This window comes from Abramis brama (assembly GCF_963993115.1).
Source record: "Abramis brama genome assembly, chromosome: 4".
In the NCBI taxonomy this organism is placed as follows: domain Eukaryota; kingdom Metazoa; phylum Chordata; class Actinopteri; order Cypriniformes; family Leuciscidae; genus Abramis; species Abramis brama.
In genome coordinates this window covers 162807-184097 of record NC_139966.1, presented here as the reverse complement: position 1 = coordinate 184097, position 21291 = coordinate 162807, and the positions used below count along the sequence as shown (strand labels likewise).

At 37.3% G+C, this 21291-nt stretch overlaps 1 protein-coding gene across 1 annotated transcript in view; it reads left to right on the top strand.

Moving 5' to 3' along the window:
- The window catches only part of LOC311081544 (uncharacterized protein), a 300285-nt gene that overhangs the window by 253580 nt on the left and 25414 nt on the right, over positions 1–21291 (top strand). The gene's annotated exons all lie outside the window — the stretch shown is intronic.

Genomic DNA, 21291 nt, shown 5'->3' with positions numbered 1-21291 from the left:
TATATGCTCTCTCATGTGTCAGATGAGTTTCAGGCAGGCCGTCTTTTGCTATCCACAAGATACATGCAGCTTTGTAAATAAGCAGGAATGAGAATAATTAGGGTTAAAGGGATAGTTCACTTTAAAAATAAAATTCTGTCATCATATACTCACCCTCAAGTTGTTTTAAACCTGAGTTAATTTCTTTCTTCTGCTGAACACAAAGGAAGATCGTTCTTCAAAATATCTTCGTGTTCAGCAGAAGAACGAAATTCATACAGGTTTAAAACAACTTGTCGAAGGTGAGTATATGATGACAGAATTTTATTTTTAAAGTGAACTATCCCTTTAAGGATAGGATATTAGATAATTGGGGTGGGATGCATTTTAAATTGGTTGTGTTAAACGAGATATATTTGTGATTTTGTGTTTTAGAAAATATAAATGATTAAATAAGTTTTATAAAATCACTTGTGTTTGATGTTTTCAGGAAGCTAGAGACACCTTCTACTGACCTCAATGTAGATATATTTCAACATTTAATTTTCATCAGTAACAAACCAAGATGGTATTCATTTGCAAATTTGACATGACTAATTACTTCTAACCAGAAGACTTAAATTAAGTTTTAAGGGGAAATCTACAGAGCTCACATTATATGGTTTTATAATGAATTACTGACAGGTAACATCTGGTCACATTGTAAGGGTTTATTAAACATCTGGTCACATTGTAAAGGTTTATAAAAATAACTATACACAAAGGTAACATCTGGTCACATTTTAAAGGCTTATAAAAATAACTATTCACATTGTTAAGGTTTATAAAAATAACTATTCACATTGTAAAGGTTTATAAAAATAACTACTTACACTATTTACACTGATTAGTTAAAGCAGAATGAAAGCAGAAAGAAAGCAAAAAGTATCAACAGACATGGAACAACTACAAATAAGAAATATCAGAAATGATGTCGCTTCGAAGGTTGCACAGGGCTGCACAAATTCTTAGAATTTTATCTATTTTAGGGGTAAGGTTAATTGGAACGGTTTGAGAGAGGACTTTGAAGTTTTTAAGTCGACATATGACCCGCTCAACGTGGACGCGTACATTGGCGATGCGCCTAGTGTTAGTGGTGTCTTCTTCAGAGAGTTGCATGCCTCTCTTGGTGAATGCTGGAAGGACAAGTTTCACCTTCCTTTCAGAGAGGAGATCGGTAATGGTGAAGCCTCTGTCTGCCATTACTTCATCGCCTGGACGAAGGTATTCCAGGAACCCTGAATTTGCGGTTATGAATTTATCACTGCAGCTTCCTCCATATGCTGGTGAGATGAACATGATCAGTCCACATGGTGCAATGGAGACCAGGTATTTAATGGTGTTCTGGCCGTAGTAATGGCTGTAGGACTCACCTCTCGAGTCAAGGTTGCGTGGCTTTTGAAGGGGTGTCTCTGAACAGTCAATCACACATGTTGTGTTTGGAAATTGCTCTCTGAAACACTGAGGCATTGTTGCCTGGATTGTCTCCCTGGGAAGCCATGGTATGTAACACCTCATCTTCTCCTCCATGATGTCAAGCCAACACGAAATCACCTTGCTTATAATAGACTGAGAAACACCAAACCTTTCAGCAAGATCACCCTCTAATAAATTAAGAAGCAGCTTCATCAGAGTGATCAGGAGCTGATCCCAAGTGTGTAGCTGAAAGCTGTTGGTGTATGAATGGGTGAGGTGCTCGGCAACTGAATGGAATGCATCCAATGTCGACCCTGTGTAGAGCTGACAAAGGTGGTCGTTTCTCAACAGAGTTATGTACAATGGCACTGGGTCAATGCATTGTGTTCCCATTTCAGATGTTGGTGGCTTCAGGTTGAGTTTAGATTTTGGAGTGTAGTTGTGGTCAGAGACAGATGGATCCTCCCATTGTGTTTCTGCATCACAGGTCTGGGGCATGTGGCTGTGATCATCCTCACAGTTGTCCACTGCATCACTAACGCTCATTGATGCATCTATGGAAAAATATAACCATACAATTTTTTTTACATTACTACTTAAAATAGATCATGAGATTTAATGTATGATGGACCCATAGTTACAGAGAACAGTGTGTAAAAGAGAGATCCATTACAAACACAAGACAGTATACACACAATCTCCTCTATTTAAGTCAATATCAATATCTGAAAGAGAGATGTAGCTAGCTGGCCTGCTAACAGGAATAATGTGAGCTATTATAAGACTGAAATGTAGCATAATATGTTATAATATCGTGAATATTAATTAATTAATTATTTCAGACCCGTAGGTCATATCACAAAGTAAGCGAAACATAAGAAATATGATATTTAACGTTATAGTTGGGCAATGGTAATAATGCAAGGTTCGTTGTATTTTGTTAACGGCTCATTACTGATCTTAAATGTAATCATTGAATCACGAATCTAACGTTACAAGCACATAGCTAACAGTTAGGTAAGTTAGCTTACCTGAATCTGACAACCTGTTCAGCACCCGGCGTGGCTTCTTTGCCGGAACATCGTAGCCGAGCCATTTCTCGGGGTAAGGGTGTTCATCAGTCGGCTTCCCGTCCATAAAATGGTATGAACACACATAAGGGCACTTGGGTGGGCACTTTAAGTTTAGCGCCTTCCGCCATTGCCTCAGGTACTCCTCGTCTTTAGGTGGTGGGTGTAAATCGTAAACTGCACCACAACACACAGTTTGTTCAATTGTTCTCGCCTCTTGATCCAATTATTATGGCAGCCTTTAACTGAACATATAATACTCGACATATTGTTTACGTCTAGAAACTAGCGTACCGGTATGTTCTCTCAGCCGGAAGTTGAAGTCCCACTCAGCCGGAAGTAAGATGACAAAATGAGCGTAATGGCGCCGCCCTTGTTGCCGTGGAAAATAAGGTGAATACGATTCGAAGCTAAACACATGACTCTGGAAACTTTAGAAATGTAATGCTTGCATTAGTCCAGCGACATCAGCTGACACTTGCTTACCACCTTGACATTTCAAGCCAGATTTAGTGGTTGATCATGTTTCAGTTCTGTCCACTAAGTGCCTGGATCTTTCATTTAAGTTGGCAGATAAGTCCAAATATTCCAATGTTACATCAATATCTGGTGCATCAAGTGCATGCATGCATGGCACCAGGTACTCTGAGGGAATGTTTCTTTCGGTGGGATACACCAGTGGGCTTCCAGACTTTGGCAGGCTTGTCAAAATATTGATTGTTATGAACAAACCTGCCTTTCTCATTGAACCATATTCAGCATGGTACAGAGAGCATTTCAGATGCTTTGAACTAACTAAGTATACCACTTGTGAGTTGGGAGTTGTTGATCCAGATGAATTGAATGACTATCCCCCCTTGTCCTCATATACAATGCTTGATAAAAAGCTGATGATTTCACCGAAGACATTCCTCCTTAACTAAATGCATTTATTGTTGCCTTTTCTTCTTAGAAACCTGCAACAAAATGATTATTCGTGTGATTTTGTCCCCTGAGGATATTAGGAAAGTTTACATTGATCGGCCACAATCCATAGAATCTCTTCTGTCAACACTGAAAAGCAAGCTGAACATACAAAGTGATTTTACACTTCAATATGAGGATCCTGAATTTGACCATAATTTAACTTCCTCCTGAAAAGGCAAAACTTCAAGTTAATGGTAGAGCACCACCCTCTGACTCTAGCCAGTCAGATGTGACATTAGACACAGCGGTTATGTCATCATCGTCTGACTCGAGTATTCCCATACACAAAAGAAATATATTTGAAATATATTTTCAGGATATATTTTGGAATATATGCAAATATTTGAAATTGGCCCAATAAATATATTTCATACTTATATTTCATATATTTTTGTTATATTTCAGAATATATTTCAATGTATTTGGAATATATGCCACATATATTTTTGACACTTTTGGGGATCCATACAGAAAAAAATACATTGAAATATATTCTGAAATATAACAAAAATATATGAAATATAAGGATGACATATATTTATTGGGCCAATTTCAAATATTTGCATATATTCCAAAATATATCCTGAAAATATATTTCTTTTGTGTATGGGTTAACAACGGAAATCCTGGATCAATAACAGCAATGGCCTGTTTCTTTTCACATTACAAGCTTTTCGTATGATGTAGAATTACATTTGAAACGTGGAAATGGGCAATATGCTACAGATGACTCACTGCTCAGCCTAACCAAGGATGTTAAATCTGAGATTCTTGACAAACTTGCCACTGCAATCTATTCTTACAAGGCGTATCCATCCAATGAGGAGTTCGAGTCTGTTTCAAGGGCTCAAATGATCATTCTAGAAGAAAATTTCAGATGGCACTTAGAGGCTTTTGCATCTGAACTCTTCATATATATTTATTTTTACTGATTTTCTTGGACACTTGGACACATTTATTTAAATAAAATGACACCACTGCAACCTTAGTGGCTCAGAGGAGGGGAGTTAATGGAGACTAGGGATGTGCGAGAATAGTTGATTAAACGATACTGTTGCTACTAGTCGACTTAGTCGTTTACAAATTATGATGCTTTTTTCCCCCACTTTTTTCACGTTTTGCTTTATGTTTTTACAAAGGCGTTTCAATTACCGTCTACGTCATGTCAAACTGGTATAACACATAAGCTAGCTTAGACTTGTTATACTACTGGTTATGAGGGACAATACCGTATGACATTTTATATCGGATTAAAGGAGAAACATGATATGTTACAATGGACTGTTACAGCAAACATTCATTATGAATGAAACTTACGTGACACTTGAACAGTTTTTATATCAACATTCTAACGAAGAAAATACGGTTAATGTAGTTGTCAGTACGTTACGTTTTTCTTGATTTTTGTCGCCCGACATGTTTACCGAACTTTTCATACACGAGAAGCATGTTCAAACCAGGACACACAAGCGGTTGCCGTGAACACAGAGTGATTAAAGTGGGTTGCACATGTCCTCAACCTCGCGATTATATCCCCAGCTACTCTCTGGCTGCTGATGCCATCATTCACGACGAGCTGCAGCGTATGAGCACAGCAGCCAAAGTCTGGCATTTCTGCAGGTTGCATGCCTTTTACCACATTTGCACCACCATCTCTGAGCACAAACACAACTCTATCCTTTGAAAATTCCACTGGTCAAGCAGGTCAAGGAACATCTGACTGATATAATCTCTAGTATGACAGCCAAACATGGCCCTTACATTCAAGATAACTTGTCTCCTTTCCCAGTTCTTGCCAATAAAATGGCAAGTGAGGCTCATCAGCGATTCAGCATCTCCAGACCAACAGTCTGTGGTGAAAGCTAAATGGGATCCAGCATTCTCAGGTGCAATCAAAGTTCTGATCGTATCTGTTGCTTTTTTGTGCACACTGTCCAGCACGTCTGTGCGGTAGTATTGGTGTGCCTTGGCTCAGCCACAGCCAACAACCGTTGAAAGCCAACATCTGAAACTACTGTAAAGGCTGATTGTCAGTGGCAATCATCTCTGCTATTAATGTGTCAGTAACTTTTGACCTAGAGTGTTGTCTGGACTTTGCTCACTGAGGCAGAGCTTGAAGCAGCATCTCTTTTCTTCTGTGCTTCTTCATGCACAGATGCATGGCGAGACTTAAGGTGACTCCACATGTTTGTGGTATTTTTTTCTTCCCTGTTTCCCATTTTCACCACGTCACTGCAGATATTGCACTTTGCATTCCCTGGTGTTGGCTCAGTAAAGTATTCCCACAGGGGATTTGTTTTCTGTCCAGCCATCTAGCAGAATGAAAAAAACAAACAAAAAAACATTTTATATTAAACTGTTATGTGTACTTTGATTTTTTTTTTCTGTCACATAAATAATTACTGCTGCTTATTGCAGGTTACAAATAACATTTATCATTAATGAACCAATCTAAACAATATTCATAAATTAATGACAAAATAGTATGTGCAATTACATACATTTTATGTACAATGCATAGTTAAATATAAATCTCACATAGTTTATTTACACTATTTACTTTAAACAGGTAGTTTTACTTTTAAATATATTTAAATAATAATGACTTATTTTAACCCTATTTTATTATTTTAACCTAACCCTAACCCTATTGTTGTATTGTTTCATATTTTTGCCATGGGCCTATTGATTTGAAAATGAAAGTTGTTTTACTATTGCCTAATGATGGTTTATTGGATCAATCTTTACTTTGTTAACTCTGCTGCAGACCAGTGTGTGCGCTATTACTGGTCTCTGCTTAGTTTCTTTATTTGGCCTTCTTACGGAGATGCCTTGGCATAAGAAGGCTGGGGCTGCTGAGCCTGAATCTGAGTTTTTGTGATAATGTTTGTTTGTGTTTGTGTATTTTTATGTGTTTTTGTTGTTATATTACTAGCATTCTTTTACAACCCTATTAGATCATACTAAAAATCATTCATATCAGAAGTCTGTTGCCAAAAATTGATTTATTTTGTGCATGGGTAGTTCAGCATAATCCTAATATTACTACACTCTCTGAAACATGGCTTAAGTGAGGGAGACATGGAAAATGTGCAGTGGTGAGGGGTCACCAGGACAGGGTTGAGAAACACTGAAGCACAGAAAGGAACATGATAAAGAAGAACAAAACACTTTTTATGTAACATAACCAATGTAAATAATGTAACATTTTACATTGTAGTGTATAACATAACAATATGTGAACAGGAAGGAAACACTTTAAATACTAATAGTGGAAAAGTAGAATAAAACATTTGACTAAACTTTAGCACAGGACAAAAATAACCACATATTTATCATGCATTACATTAAACAGGTATGTGTGTATATGTGTGATGTATGAGTCATGTATATTGTGGTGGAGTGTTTTCCAAACATCTGTGCGATGTCTTCTAGAGCGGGTTCGTTGTCATCGGTCAAATCAAGGACTCTTCGGGTTTCAGACGGGGTTTTTTTTATCTTTTGTGGTGTTGGACACTTGTTGTTAGCAGGACGTTTTTGTGGAGTTGTGGGTTTTGGGTCAGCAGGAAATGCAGGTCGTCAGAGGTTGAAGGTTGGTTGTTCCAGTATGTTGTTGACTTGTTAGGTTGGTCACTGGTTGTAGTGGACTGGGTGAAGTTAGGTTGGTCACTGGTTGTAGTGGACTGGGTGAAGTGAGGTTGGTCACTGGCTGTTGCAGGTTGGCTTGGTGGCGATGTAGGGGTTGATTTGGAGGAGAGGTCTTGTTTGGTTTCGGTGAGCTCTGTAATATGTTTTTCAGCAGTATATGTAACTGTCAGAGGCCCGGCAGTCAGTAAATATTCTTCAACGTAGGGGTGTGCGATATGACGATTTTTGATTGTGGACGCGCTTCTGAACATACTGTACAACGCGACGTATTTTCACATAAAATGTTAAAGGTGCATTGCGCAACTTTTCATGTTAAAAATACCCGTTTTCTAACCCATATGTAACACATACATGCTTAAACAATTGCCTGATGGGCTGAATGAGCCCTTCTCTGATCACTGCGATTGCCTCTATAATCCTGTACAGTAAAATAAATGAGGGGTCGGTATCTGAGACTGGGCGTGACGTCATGCGCGTTCACGGCACGCTCATATGTCTGGCAGGTTTGTGTATGCGCCGACGCCGCCATTCTCCGTAGAAAATGGATTCTAAGAGACCGGCTTATAGTTCATTTCAAACACCAACGCAAACTCCACGTAAGATAAAAAAAGAGAACTTTTGTCTAGTGCAACCAAAAGGTCCAAATTGGAGTTAGACAGGCGTCGGGGTAAGACGAGAGTAAACATAGGGAAGGTTTTCAACAAATGGAGAGATCTCCGGTCTGCTCTAGGGCTCAAACGGGATCCTCAGTTGGCTTTTTTCTTGATAAAAAGGTAAGATATATCCCATTCTCTAATGTCTGATACGGCCAATAATGACAATAAATGACGATCCATAAAATGTGTAATGCTTTAGCGTAAGCTAGATAAATGTACAATCGGAATAGGTTTTACTAACTTACCATTGTCAGTGATCAGGTTCAGAATGATTGTGATATAAAATGCTGATATATAAGTTAGATACTTAGACACAAATTTTGAACAAATTACTGCTTAATTACGATGTATTGCTATTGGAATAGGCTACTTAGCTGATCAATAAAACAGGCTAAACCCCCGCAAATCTTCGGCGGATTAGCCTGTTTGGCTTTTATGGTAACGTCATAGTGCCACTTGATTGTTTATTACCTTGAGACATTTGGGTGTACTTTGTTGACCGACTGTGTATGGTATGGTATCATGATTACTATTTTGAGCTTTTACAAAGTAATAACTTATATTGTTCATGAACGTGTTTCCATAATAATAGTCATAAGTGGATACAGTAAACACATAACACAGTTCAACATGGAGATAGATGGGAATAAAAAACGAAGTTTTCTACTACCCCCATTTTTTCCCTCACACATAAGTGTGTTATTTACTCAATTGCCTTTCCTTTCACATATTTTAAATTACTTGCAGATTTAAAACTTTATTACCTCTGAAGACATTATGATTGTAAACAAAAGATTTGTGCGGCTGATGCTCCTTGGGTTATGACCAGCTCGTGCTCGTGCAAGCGTGCGTGTGCGTGTGGTCCGTGAGCGTGCACACCTCTGGTTGCAGTTTCGCTTGCCGCCAGAGGGGGCGTAGTTCTGCGAAAACTCAGACTCTTGCGCAATGCACCTTTAACGCAGCGGAACGGGACACTGCGGTTCACAAAAGTTCATAATTTGCATGTGCTTTAATGCCTTGTCGGTTAAACAATTCGCTGATGCGCTGAAATGCGTGTGTGTTTCTCAGCGCGTACACGTGAAGCTCACATGCACTAAAAGCCTGTCTACCAGCGCGTGGACACTGGACTAAGTTATCTTTCCAGTCTTATTGTGCTAATACTGTCAAATACACACAAGGTTTACATAAACAAAGTCGGTTATGTCTAAAGTGAAAGCAAACTTGAGAAAATTGAGAGAAAATCTGCTTATCAAATGCGTGTATATTAGCGCGCAGCTCTTAAAGAGACAGTAGCAATAGTAAACACGCTGCCGCTTGTCCTTAAAGGGATAGTTCACCCAAAAATAAAAATTCTCTCATTATTTACGCTCTCTAATGTTGTTCCAAACCTGTATTAATTTCCTTCTAATATTTTCTAATATTTTTCTTATATAAATATTTTGAAGAATGTGGCTATCCAAACAGTAGCTGGTCCCCATTGACTTCCATAGGAGAAAAATATACTATGGAAGTCACTGGGGTACATCAACTGTTTGGTTACCCACATTCTTCCAAATAACTTTTATTTTCAACAGAAGAAAGAAACTTATTCGAGTTTAAAACAACTTGAGAGAGTAAATTATGACAATTTGAATTTTTAGGAGAACTATCCCTTTAATGTTAATAAAACAACAAAATGCAAAGAGAAAATCACTCACTGCTCTTGACCGATAACTTTTAATAGTAGCTTTAATAAGTATCAATGTATAATTTATACAGTGAAGTCTGTTTTGTTTTATGTGCATATTTGTTCATTTAATTACTTTCTTCAATGCTACTGTTAAATACACCTACTGTAGCTGAAAACATAAAGCACTGTTTATTTAATTTGTATATTAAGTTGTGTATGTGTAATGTGTGTCTTTGATCTTAATATTTAATAACAAAGAAAATAATGACAAAAAATTGTATCTTCGCCCCTGTCTGCCATTCTTTTTTATTTTATATTTTGTTACCTAAGGCTTTGTTTTTAAAATATGGACATTAGTTTGGCTGTAATGCTCAGTCACAAAATAGTAAAACCAACATAAAAAAAAAAATCGTGATATTATATTTTTGCAATATCGCCCACCCCTACTTCAACGTCAACTGCATCCATTACATTTATGTCCTTTAGGTTTTTAAAAAACTGTGTCAGGACAGAGTTGGTAATGGTCAGCTCTACTGCTTCGGTGGGTGTGTTAAAGTCAGTAGTCCGCTGCATGTGCTGATGTAGGTCGTTGCTTTTTGGTTTACTTTGCATACTTTGCAGCGGTGGAGAGTTTGTATCAGGGTAACCTGTTGAGGAGTAATGCTGCATTTTGGGCACTTGTTTGATTGGTTTATGACAGCATCTTCAATCTCTCCTGTGATCTGTAGTAGTGGAGGTTGTTGACTGGTGTGTGGAGAAATGGACGCAATCGGGGTTTGTAATGGAGTTTTGGTGGTTTGTGAAGTTGTTGTCAAGTTTAGTGTACTGTTGAAGATACGGGTTGATAGGTTTGTGAAATTGTATGAGCGGTTTACTTCAACTAGATGAATGTGTTTGTCCCACTAGGAAATTTCAATATTTCCTGTGTTGTCTGCTATGGTGCCTGTTTTGAGTTCGCACTCAGCTCCAAAAGCAGTTATGGGTTTGCTGGCAGCGTCTATCCTGTGCACTGCTGCAGATAGGTTTGAAATCTGTAATAAAGAAAGTAAATTAGAATCAAGATGAAATATGAATTTACAGCTTCTAATTGTAGGGTTGTAGAGCCATATATATGATTTTTATTACACCTTTTGTTTATCTGTGGCATTTGGTTGATGCTATTTGCTCCTGGTCAAGTCGACAGCACCTGGTAACGTCGCACGTAAGAAGGTATATCTTAAGCAGCTTCCTAAGGTATGGTTCAGGGAAAACGACTAGCAATAGTATACCTTTAGTTAAGTTATACCTTAAGAGTCTTCATGGCGCGCTAAGAGACAATGTTATCGGGAAACGAAGCCTAGAGCATTAGGACTGGTCACAGCTCTTGCATATTGTTTCCCCATTGTTAGTTTGATTGCTTCTATTACTCTTCTTATTTGTAAGTTGATTTGGATAAAAGTGTTTTCTAAATAATGAAATGTACATTTTTCTAATGTTATGACCAAATTTACACTTAACATTTTAAATGTTTTATGATTACTAGATTAGTTAGTATATTTTAATTGGTTATATTAATTTGTAGGCTCATCTAAATTGTCTGAAGTTTGCAAACTAAAATACTGTGTAGATGCATTGAGTGTGAAGTAGAAGTATGGGTTAGTTCAGTTTGTAAAAATTTTTACTGTATTTATCAGTTTGTTTACCACATTTCTGATGGCATTTATGAATATGAATAGAATGCTATATTTTTAAATATGTGAATATTGATATATTGAAAATTAAATTATTTTTATTTTTATTTTAACATTTTAATGATTCACAAATTTGATCTAGATTTCCTTGCTTTTCACTGAACAAACAAATAGCAAGACATAATAATTCAAATACTTATTTTATATCTTATAAGACTATTTTAATGTATCTGCCAATGTGAGCAATACGAGTTGTTTTAAATCTGGATGTTACAATTAAGCTTACTTCACCTTTTCAGAAAGGAAATTTAAGTGAATCAATTTAAATGATTGATATAACAGCACTGGCACTGTTTTGTTTTGTTTTTACATCATGCTTGCGATACCTTTCACCACATGAACTTGCATGGTAGGCAACAATCTCTGCAGGAAACTGCTTTCCACAAACTGGACAGGAGTCCTAAGGGCCAAGTGGTTATAAAGAGGTATATCAATTTAACAAACCTGAAACTGAAAATACTACAGTGGTATATGACCCGAAGAATAAAAGATATTGAAGTTTGTGATATCAGGTCTGTGTCATTTTTTTCTGGATTGCAGCTTTAACATTAACCTGAAACATCATTGATGGCTTACTACACAAATAAGGTCTGACTCCTGTCCTGCTGTCTGGTCTGCTTCCTCTTCAGATTCATCTTTCTTAGAATATAAAACACACAAAAAACAACCCTTTATAACTATAAAACTGAATTACACTACAATGATTCAATCAAACCATAGCTGAGGACATGAAGTGTTATATTTGATAAAACAACTAGAATTTAGAAGACAACTTACATTATCTCCACAGGACTCGATGTGGAACTGTATCAGGGGCTATCAGGAATCAACTTGCCACAAGTCATGCATGCGTTTTTTGGCATTCTTTCAAACTCTGCAGTATCAAATGGGAGTGGTATCTATATTTTCTTGAAGAGGGACAATGTATATTACATTTTTCCCATTGTTTGATGAAGACTTTAGGACTTTAGCAGTGTACCCTTCAGCGCCCTGGGGCAATGGAGTGGTTTTTCTTTGTCCACTGCCCCCTTTGAAAACATAAAACATTTTAGTAGCTTATGATGGAATATGATATTATTCAAGATGACATATATTAACATTTAACACAAACAAACATTTTGTGCTTAACTGATATATAACAGGTCTAGATACTTAACAGGTCTGGATGTTTTCTGTAACAATGGAGAAAAAGCCTCACCTGAAGCCTTTGTAAGCAGCCAACCACCACGCACATCTCTCGTCTTGGGAGATTCTTCCAGCAGCACTCGGCTTATCTGGAATAAATCTGCACTGCTGTCATTGTGAGAATGTCAGTTCCACCATCGTTTTAGTCAATTGAAACAACTGTGTGGCATCAGTTAACATATAATCAATATCATCAATAGCATGTAGTCAGGATTTGGTATCTTTACCACCAGTGTTTTTATGTGTTGTATGAGGTGAAATAGTTAAATGATGACTGATGGCAGTTATCAGATAAAGTTAGATGTTGATAGTCTGTCTGATCTGTACCAGCTGCAATAAAGGTTGCATAAATGATAACAATGAATGTAAACCACAGTTACACAGTTCTGTGGCATGATCAAAGTAATTGTAAGACATTACAATATGCAGATGTCAAAAATTGACTGCCAGTATGGTGACCACAACAAAAATCACATGATTTCAAACAGTAACTGAAAAGTGTCTTCAGAGTTGATTTTTTTTTGTTATCTTTAAGGCTAACCTCTGTGTGATCCACATTTTCAGCCATATTTATGGTCCTCCTTGCAAGAGCACTGCCTCATCCTTTAGGGTTTTGTGTTCTCAGGTTGCAGGCAGAACTGCAGTTCCATAAACTTTATAGCTGATACACGTGGAGTATCCGCTGACTTTCTGGCCTCCAGAATACAAAGATGGGAAACATCTTGGAGGAGACATAGACAGTTATTAATCAGTGAAAATCTAAATTTCAAAGTAAAAAAAAAATTATGAATATAAAACGGTGTTGAGTTGTTGTTGTTGTTGTTGTGTAAAACTGTTACATTGTAACTGAGTATTTCATCTTATTAAGTAAGGAATAATTGATGACGGGCAGTTGAGTTATTACAAAAATATTGCACTGGAGTTAATTATACAATGGTTATCCACTTATACAATGGTTACCACACCTTAAATAAATGTTCAGATATTGTATTTCAAGACATTTGTCACGTTTTTGTCCTTAAAACGCTCTTGTGTGTATGACTCATTTCTTCCTCATCCCAAGCCTCCATTGCTTTCTCAATTGTTCATGTTAACATAAGACATAAATGACTCATTTTACTTGAAAATACATGTAACTTTGACTCATAGGTAATGTGTATTTAACTGTTCAAGCTTAATTAGTTAAGCACTCTTCTTACACAGTTTTCAGTTTCAGTTTCTTACACTCTTCGCACACCTTGAATATTCATCAACAATCAGATTCAAGATTTCAACAGCTCCATAGTATAAATAAAGATAATTCAGCACAGCACACATTCTATTCTTATTTTACAACAGGGCTGAGTGATTACTGGAATGTGTCCTAAGTTGTGTTAAGTAAGAGTGATCTAAATTTTGAAGTGGTTATTTTTGCCAAAAGCAAAATTTCGTTTTGCTAACAATCACTTACCTTTGCATCTCCTGCTGCGCCGTGGCTGGTCGTACAGGTCTGCTGCTGGTAGGAACAGTAGCAGTAGGCTGAGCAGTGGTGTTGTGATGTGACGGAGGTCTTTCCCTTTCACTTTGTATGCAGTTTAGAAGCACACAGACTGCTGACTCAATGTTTGTCTTCAGTTCATTTAGAGCAGGGCTTCTCAACCTTTTGCAAGCTGGGCCCCCCCAAAGCTGGTTCACTGCAGTTGTGTTGTTTTTGAAATCAAGTGATCAAAGTGCTCGTTGCCGCTGCGATCAGTGGCGCGCATACAGTGTTCTCTTGTGGCTGGCGCACAGTCTTCACTCGGACGCGCGCTTCAATCCGTTGTGGAGACTCTAATCGTTCCGGAGAAATTACAAAACAAACTGCACACAAACGTGTCCCTGCCTGATATACAACCACTGATAAACATATTCGGTTTTGATCATGGTTTTGATGAGAAAAAGAAAAAAAAAACCTATACGAGTGCGGATTACTATCCAGAACCTCTGACAAGCTTGGCAAAAGTTCTGCCTCTGGACCATTTAAATACACAATTGAAACTGTTGGATCCATCGAATTTTCGTGATGTTTTTTTTTTTTTCAGATTTTTTCCCCCTTCCATCCTGTAGCCTACTTGCTTCCAATTATGCCTACTGGGCAAATAAAATACCTTTACTTTACTATGGTATTCCTATAAATGTTATCGTCCACCAAAAACAAACCAAACCAAAAGAAAGAAAAACATTGTACACATGTGATATATGATACTGACCTGCGAAGACCCACCCTGTTCTGTCATTTTTCTAGAAGGTAAAGCAGAAGAAAATATAAGGAATGCATCGTTTAATATGAGAGGATCTTTAATTATGAGACGATTGAATAGCAAACTAAACAGTACAGATAGGCTAACATTAGCGTTAGTGTAACTTACATTTCGTGAAACAATAAAGGCTAACCCAACTAAGAAACAATGATTACCAACTTAGCCGACCAGCGCACATATTAAAACTACTTAAACAAATGTATAACAGTGAATGATTGCAGGGGGAAGATAAGAAAAAAAAAAACATACCTTTATTGGTCCTTCACATCGCCAGCGCGGGAAGATGGTCATGGTTTTTTTTCCCCTTTCTCGGTCGCGCGCCGACGGCTCAAACGAGCTCTTCTGATTGGCTGAAATTCTCAGCTCTCTGAACAGGGCCTGCCGCTGCCTCACAGATGAGAGCGCGCGGAACTTGTCATTTGAAGGCGAGAAAACTGCGTTTGAGACTCGTAGCAGCAGATTCAAGCAGTTGTAGTGATTGGACTTGTGATTATGTTAGAAAACTATCCAAGAAAAGTAATGAATTTGTGACCAGATATTCTACAAGTGCACAACTCTCACTGTATGGATTCACATATTAATTTGCGGGTGTGCAAAATTTGTCCGTGACTTCACATTTTTGATATGGGTGTGTGAATGCGTTTTGCACCATATTCACTGCAGCAAAAATGTGAGCGTATGAGTTTCTTCATGTGTGATTCGTAGAATAGGATTTGTGCACCTGCAGTGAAGAATGTGTGAAGGTGTAACTCTTGTGTTGTGTTTGCTGGAGAGGAAAAAAATCTACAAGTTTACAACTCCTAAAAAAAATTCTCTGTGACTTCAAATGTATTGATACGTGGGTCAATGCCGCTCTCACATGTGTTCAGTAGTTTTGCACCAAAAATACCTTCATATTTCCCTTTCAGACGCAAAATTTATGGGAGGAGAATATTTTAAAGGAATCATGCAAGGTGATTTACTAAGGTTTGCACTTTGCACTATCAATTTACTGGTATTTGCGCCATTATTTACAGGCCAAAAAAAAAAAGGTAAAAAAATCCTGACTTAACTCATTTTGCACCTGTTTTGTCACACGCACATGATTATCAGCGGCTTTGCTTGTTCGTGACCCTAAGTTAATGTCTGTTCTTAATATGGAAATGTTGGTCATTATGGAAATGATCTGCATCTGCGTTCTTTGATTTGCGTGTCGTCAATAGATCATCGCTTTCCACTCCCATCGGCACTTTTATGGATTTGTGCTCTCGCGCTAATTTACCCTGTTTAGTAAATCTGGCCCTAAGTTTAATGCAGTTTGTTGTGTGGATTTGTGTCTAGACTAAGTTATGTAATTAAAAAAATACCTCCATTTTTGTACTTTACAGTGAAGTTTACGAATTAGATTCTGAAGATGAGGAGGATGTGGTCATGTTGACCTCACCTGTTTATCCTAACAGTGAAATTGATGTAAGTATGCAACCATACTTTTAAAAAGCCATAATCATTTATGTTATTAAGTTTGTTTTTTGTTATTGCAATGACTTAGGATGACGTTACTGCTGCTGACATCATCAGAACATTTCAGCGGGAAAACCGGAATTTTGAAGAACGGGTGATTGTAGTGGCCAGAAGAAAGAAAAGTCTACACAGTGCACGTACTGCACTGAAAACTACCTACTTCACACGGCACAAATCCCCACAAATCGAATTAGTAGGTGGAAGTGCTGATGACTATGGGGGACCTAGCAGAGGTTGGTATTAACTAATTATCATATTTAATATTATATTTATCAAATATTATGTGATGTCTTTTTTTATTATAGCAAATATACAAAACAAATTTGTTCACGTTATTGCAGTCAGATATTAGATCATATTTACGGTTGTTTGTGGCAGTGCTAACCACTCATCAGGGTAACTGAACTGGCGCTTCATTTATGTGTCTTGTATCACACCATAGTATAGAAACTGGTGCCATCCTGCGTCTCAATTATCAATTGAATATGGTTTTAAATATGACCTCAGAGTACTACAATATCAGTATTACTGTAATATTGTGGCAGTGTTGCTCTTGTTGCTTGGCCAACTGTTTTGTATTATTTTATTTTCTTAGCATAAGCTTTGAGATAATAAACAGGTAATTTTATATATATGTATAAAAAATTTAACTTAAGTCAGTACTTCATGACCACATTTATTTGGTGTAGCGGTGTATTAAATTGGAAAATGTATAGTAAGCTGGCCACTATGGTCCAAATAAAACCTGACAGAGTGATACAAGATTATATTGTTTATTTTGCTATGATGACTATACATTATGACTTCATTATTATTATTATTATTATTAATAAGCACAAATTGTAGGCTTTCATTTCAATATCAATTCAGTTATTTAATTGTATGTGTGCTCTTTATTTCTCTAGGCTTTTGATGCAGGTGTGCAGTCATCATTCAGAGTTTCTGAGGGGAAAACAGGCCAGGTGTTTTTCACCTATGACCAAGCAGCTGTGGAAATGAAGCGGTATTACACAGCGGGAAAGCTCATTTCTTGGTCTCGCATGCATGGTGGACCAGGTTTCAAAGCACTAGACAGCACATTATTCAAACTGTGTGGCCAAGCAGATTCTGCAGAAGAATTAGACTGGCATAACCTGCCAGATGGTGAAATAATTCAAGATAAAGTGCGACAGGTATGCATCTTCACACCATTCAAACAGAAGTCATTTATGATTTGTGAGGGTAATGGAGTTTCTTTCTTTTAAGGTATTTTTGTCAGACCCAAGAAGACATAGATGGAATAGTGTCAAGCCTTGGAGACTGGATTGCTGACTGTGGCGTCCCTGGAGGATATGAGACGGATCTATGGTCAGGTGATCAAACACTACATTTACTTCAGGTATAAAACTCACAATAATTGATAATCTACAGTTTGAATCATGTTTATTTAAGTGCCCTCCACTAATGTTGGCACCCTTGGCAAATATGAGTAAAACAGTCTCTGGATCCAGATATGTCAGATCCCCGCTTGTGTAACTTCATCTCCGTCCAGAGGCTTTGGAATGAAAGACTAAAAGGATAAACAGCTAAGACAATTGTACATGCTCATATTTACAAAGGGAGACAATTCTTGTGGAGGACACTGAACTGAATGTTTTTATTTTATTTTTAAATAATATACAGTATGGACATTTCTTGGAACATATTTATTTTAGAACAGCAGACGTGATCACTCAGTTTAAGGATGGCATGAACTCCTGTGGCAGATTGTTGAAATAATCTGGAAGGTCTTCCTTCCCTTGTTTACGAATGAGCAGAAAGAATTACCCAGAGATGAATGTAGAGCCCTGTTCACAGTTAGCTGGAGCGAGGAGGGAAGCAACCTCAGAGAAACGGAGGAAGACACCATCTTTTGCTGGGAGCTCCTGCTGAATTCAATTCAGGGTAATCAGACTGGGATCATTTTTTAATAATATTGTCATATTTTATAATTATGCTTTTCTTCAATATCACTCTCACAGGCGTCAATATACAGTATTTGCCTGGTTTTAACAGGTAATCACAGCTGTACTTATAATCAGAAGAACAGCACAGTTGTGTGATACCGCCTTTATACAGCAGATCAATAAGCTTCAGTAAAATATAATATTGATTTTTTTTTACACCCTCTTTTCTTAATTTTACAGAAAAACAATCAACAATCACCTTTCAGGAGATGCTGGTGTTTATTACTGGTGCAGACAGCATTCCCCCACTGGGTTTACTCGGAGAACCGAGAATTGAGTTTTACACGCAAGAGAACCGCCGGCTTCCATTTGCTTCAGCTTGTGGCACGGTGCTCTCTTTGCCTCGAGGCATCCGAGAAGAGGAGGTGTTGACTGACCTGCTTAACACAGCACTTAAAGGGGACCTTGGATTTGGAAAAATCTAATTTAGTCAATTTAGTCAATTTAGTCAAATGTTAATTAAATTCATTTCAATTAGGCCTAATGACATTAAATTCTGCAATTAATTACTCACCCTCATGTCGTTCCAAACCCGTAAAATTTTCGTTCATCTTCCGAACACAAATGAAGATCTTTTTAATGAAATCTGAGAGCTTTCTGTCCCTTCATTGACATCTACGCAACTACCACTTTGGCGTGTCAAAAAGTTCATAAATGGATCGTAAAACTAATCCATATGAATTGAAGGGTTTAGTCTAAATTTTCTGAAGAGACTCGGTCGCTTAACATGATGAACAGGTTGAATTTAGGCTTGTATTCAGTTGTGGTGAACGGAAGCTCAAGCATGTTCGCTTGACGTGCGAGAACCAGAGAGGTTCATTCACTCAAACATGCTTGAGCTTCCGTTTATCATAACTGATGAGTGTTGATGAATGTTCATGTGTGAATACAAGCCTAAATTTAATCTGTTCATCATATAAAGCAATCATGTCTCTTCAGAATATTTTGGAATAAAACGCTACAATCTATTTATGAACGTCAAAGTGGTAGTTGCGTAGCTGTCAGTGGAGGGACAGAAAGCTCTCAGATTTCATCTAAAGTATCTTCATTTGTGTTCTGAAGATGAAGGAAAGTCTTACGGGTTTGGACCGACATGAGCTTGAGTGATTAATGACAGAAACTTCATTTGTGGGTCAACTATGTCATTCAGTTCAGTGAGAATTTTGTGCAAAAACTTTATTTTCTCTAACGTTCTTGAATGTTAACAATGCAAATGCATAAAATAGTTCAGAAATAAAGAGGACACTTCCAGTGGTAAAAGTGGATTTGGTGGTTTCAACAGTTGGTGATGTTGCATAATTAATTAAAAGACTACAATAAATGTTTGTTTGTTTTTTCTCTGACAATAAAAATTCCCAGAATAAGAGGAAATATTGCATCTTCTGTTTTATTTCATTACACTATTGCAGAATCCAGATAAGAAATGTTATATTCAGTCCTTGGTCATGTATTTCTAGTATATAGACTGTAGTTCAGTTATGTTTTATAAACGAGTACAGCGTTGTTTCTCAAAATCATTGTGAAATGCAAAGATCTAAATATAATGTTGTAAATACAAACAATTTACTTCAGAAATCTAGGTTTAGATGAGTAGAGCACCCAACATGAATACTTGCTCAACACTTGCTCAATCTTATAAAGAGTGACTGTATAGTATAGGAAGAACTTATGATATGATCTGCATTGGTGGCCACACGTTTAAAATGTTTAGGATTTTTAATGTTTTTAAATAGGTCTCTAATGCTCACAAAGGCTGCGTTTATTTAATAGTTATTAATAATAATCTGCAAGAACGGTAATATTGTGAAATATCACAACGTAAAATAGCTGTTTTCTATGTAAATATATTGTCAAATATAATTTTTTCCAGTGAATATACTCAATGTTCAGCATCATTACTCCAGTCACATGATCCTTCCAGAAATCAGTCTCATATGCTGATTTGATGCTCAGAAACATTTATGATTTTTATCATGTGGAAAACTGTTGTTCTGCTTAATATTTTTGTGATTCATCATGTGTTTGTGATAAATAAACCATGATACTTTTTCAGGATTTAGTTAAAAACTATTTTGTAACATTATAAAATTATTTACTGTCACTTTTGATCAATTTAATGCATTCTAACTAAATACAAATATTATTGTTAATGTTAAATATTAATGTCCAGTAGTGTACACAAAAAATATAAATTACATTCTAAACTATATTTAAATAGAAAACAGTTATTGTAAATTGTAATAATATTTCACAGTATTACTGTGTTAATATATCTTTTATCAAATAAATGCAGCTTAAGTGACTAGGAAGTTGAATGAATAAGGCATAGTAAGTATTGGAGATGCCCCGCCACAATCTCTCGACCCTTCGGTTGTGTGTGCTCCTTCCTCTCAGAGCACTTTCTCTGGTGACTTCAGAGTTCAGAGTCAGGCTTATTTATGCATGTGCTATATTCTGTGTAGGATCATGGGAGGGCTGGACCCTATCTCCGCATCTCAGGCCATAGGCGGGGGAAACACCCTGGACATGGGCTCATTCTGAACCTGCGACTGACCTGAGCTGCATGTCTGTGGATTGTGGGGGAACCCGGAGGACCCGGAGGAAACCCACAGAGACACAGGGAGAACATGCAGAGAGCCGGGACCTTATTGCTGTGAGGTGGCAGCGCTACCCACTGAGCCATCATGCCACCACTTGCAATGGACTTATGTGCAACTCAAATCCCACGTACATACAGATCTAGATCTTTAGGTGATGCTGTACATAAAATTAACCCTGAATATTGCATTAAAATTTAAGATGCAGTACTTCTCTGTACAATTTAAATGCATAAGAAACGGCGTTCCACAGCTCGCCTGGACACACACAAGATTTCTGCCATTTGTTTTGTAGAAAAATTATATCCTAGCAGAAAACGCATCTGTTCTTCGGTTATGGAGGATCGTGGACGGCCAGATGAGCACTATAACCCTGGGGAACTAAGGATAATTATTATTCAATTAGTATTCAAAATGGTTATGCAAACCAAAACATATCAAACACATTAATATGATACATATTAATATTAACACATTTAGGAGCATACCGTGCTGCCGAGTCGACGCTTCCACATGATCCAGAAACTCAGATGCCTGGTCCAGCAGTCTCCCTCTTGACCATACCACACTTC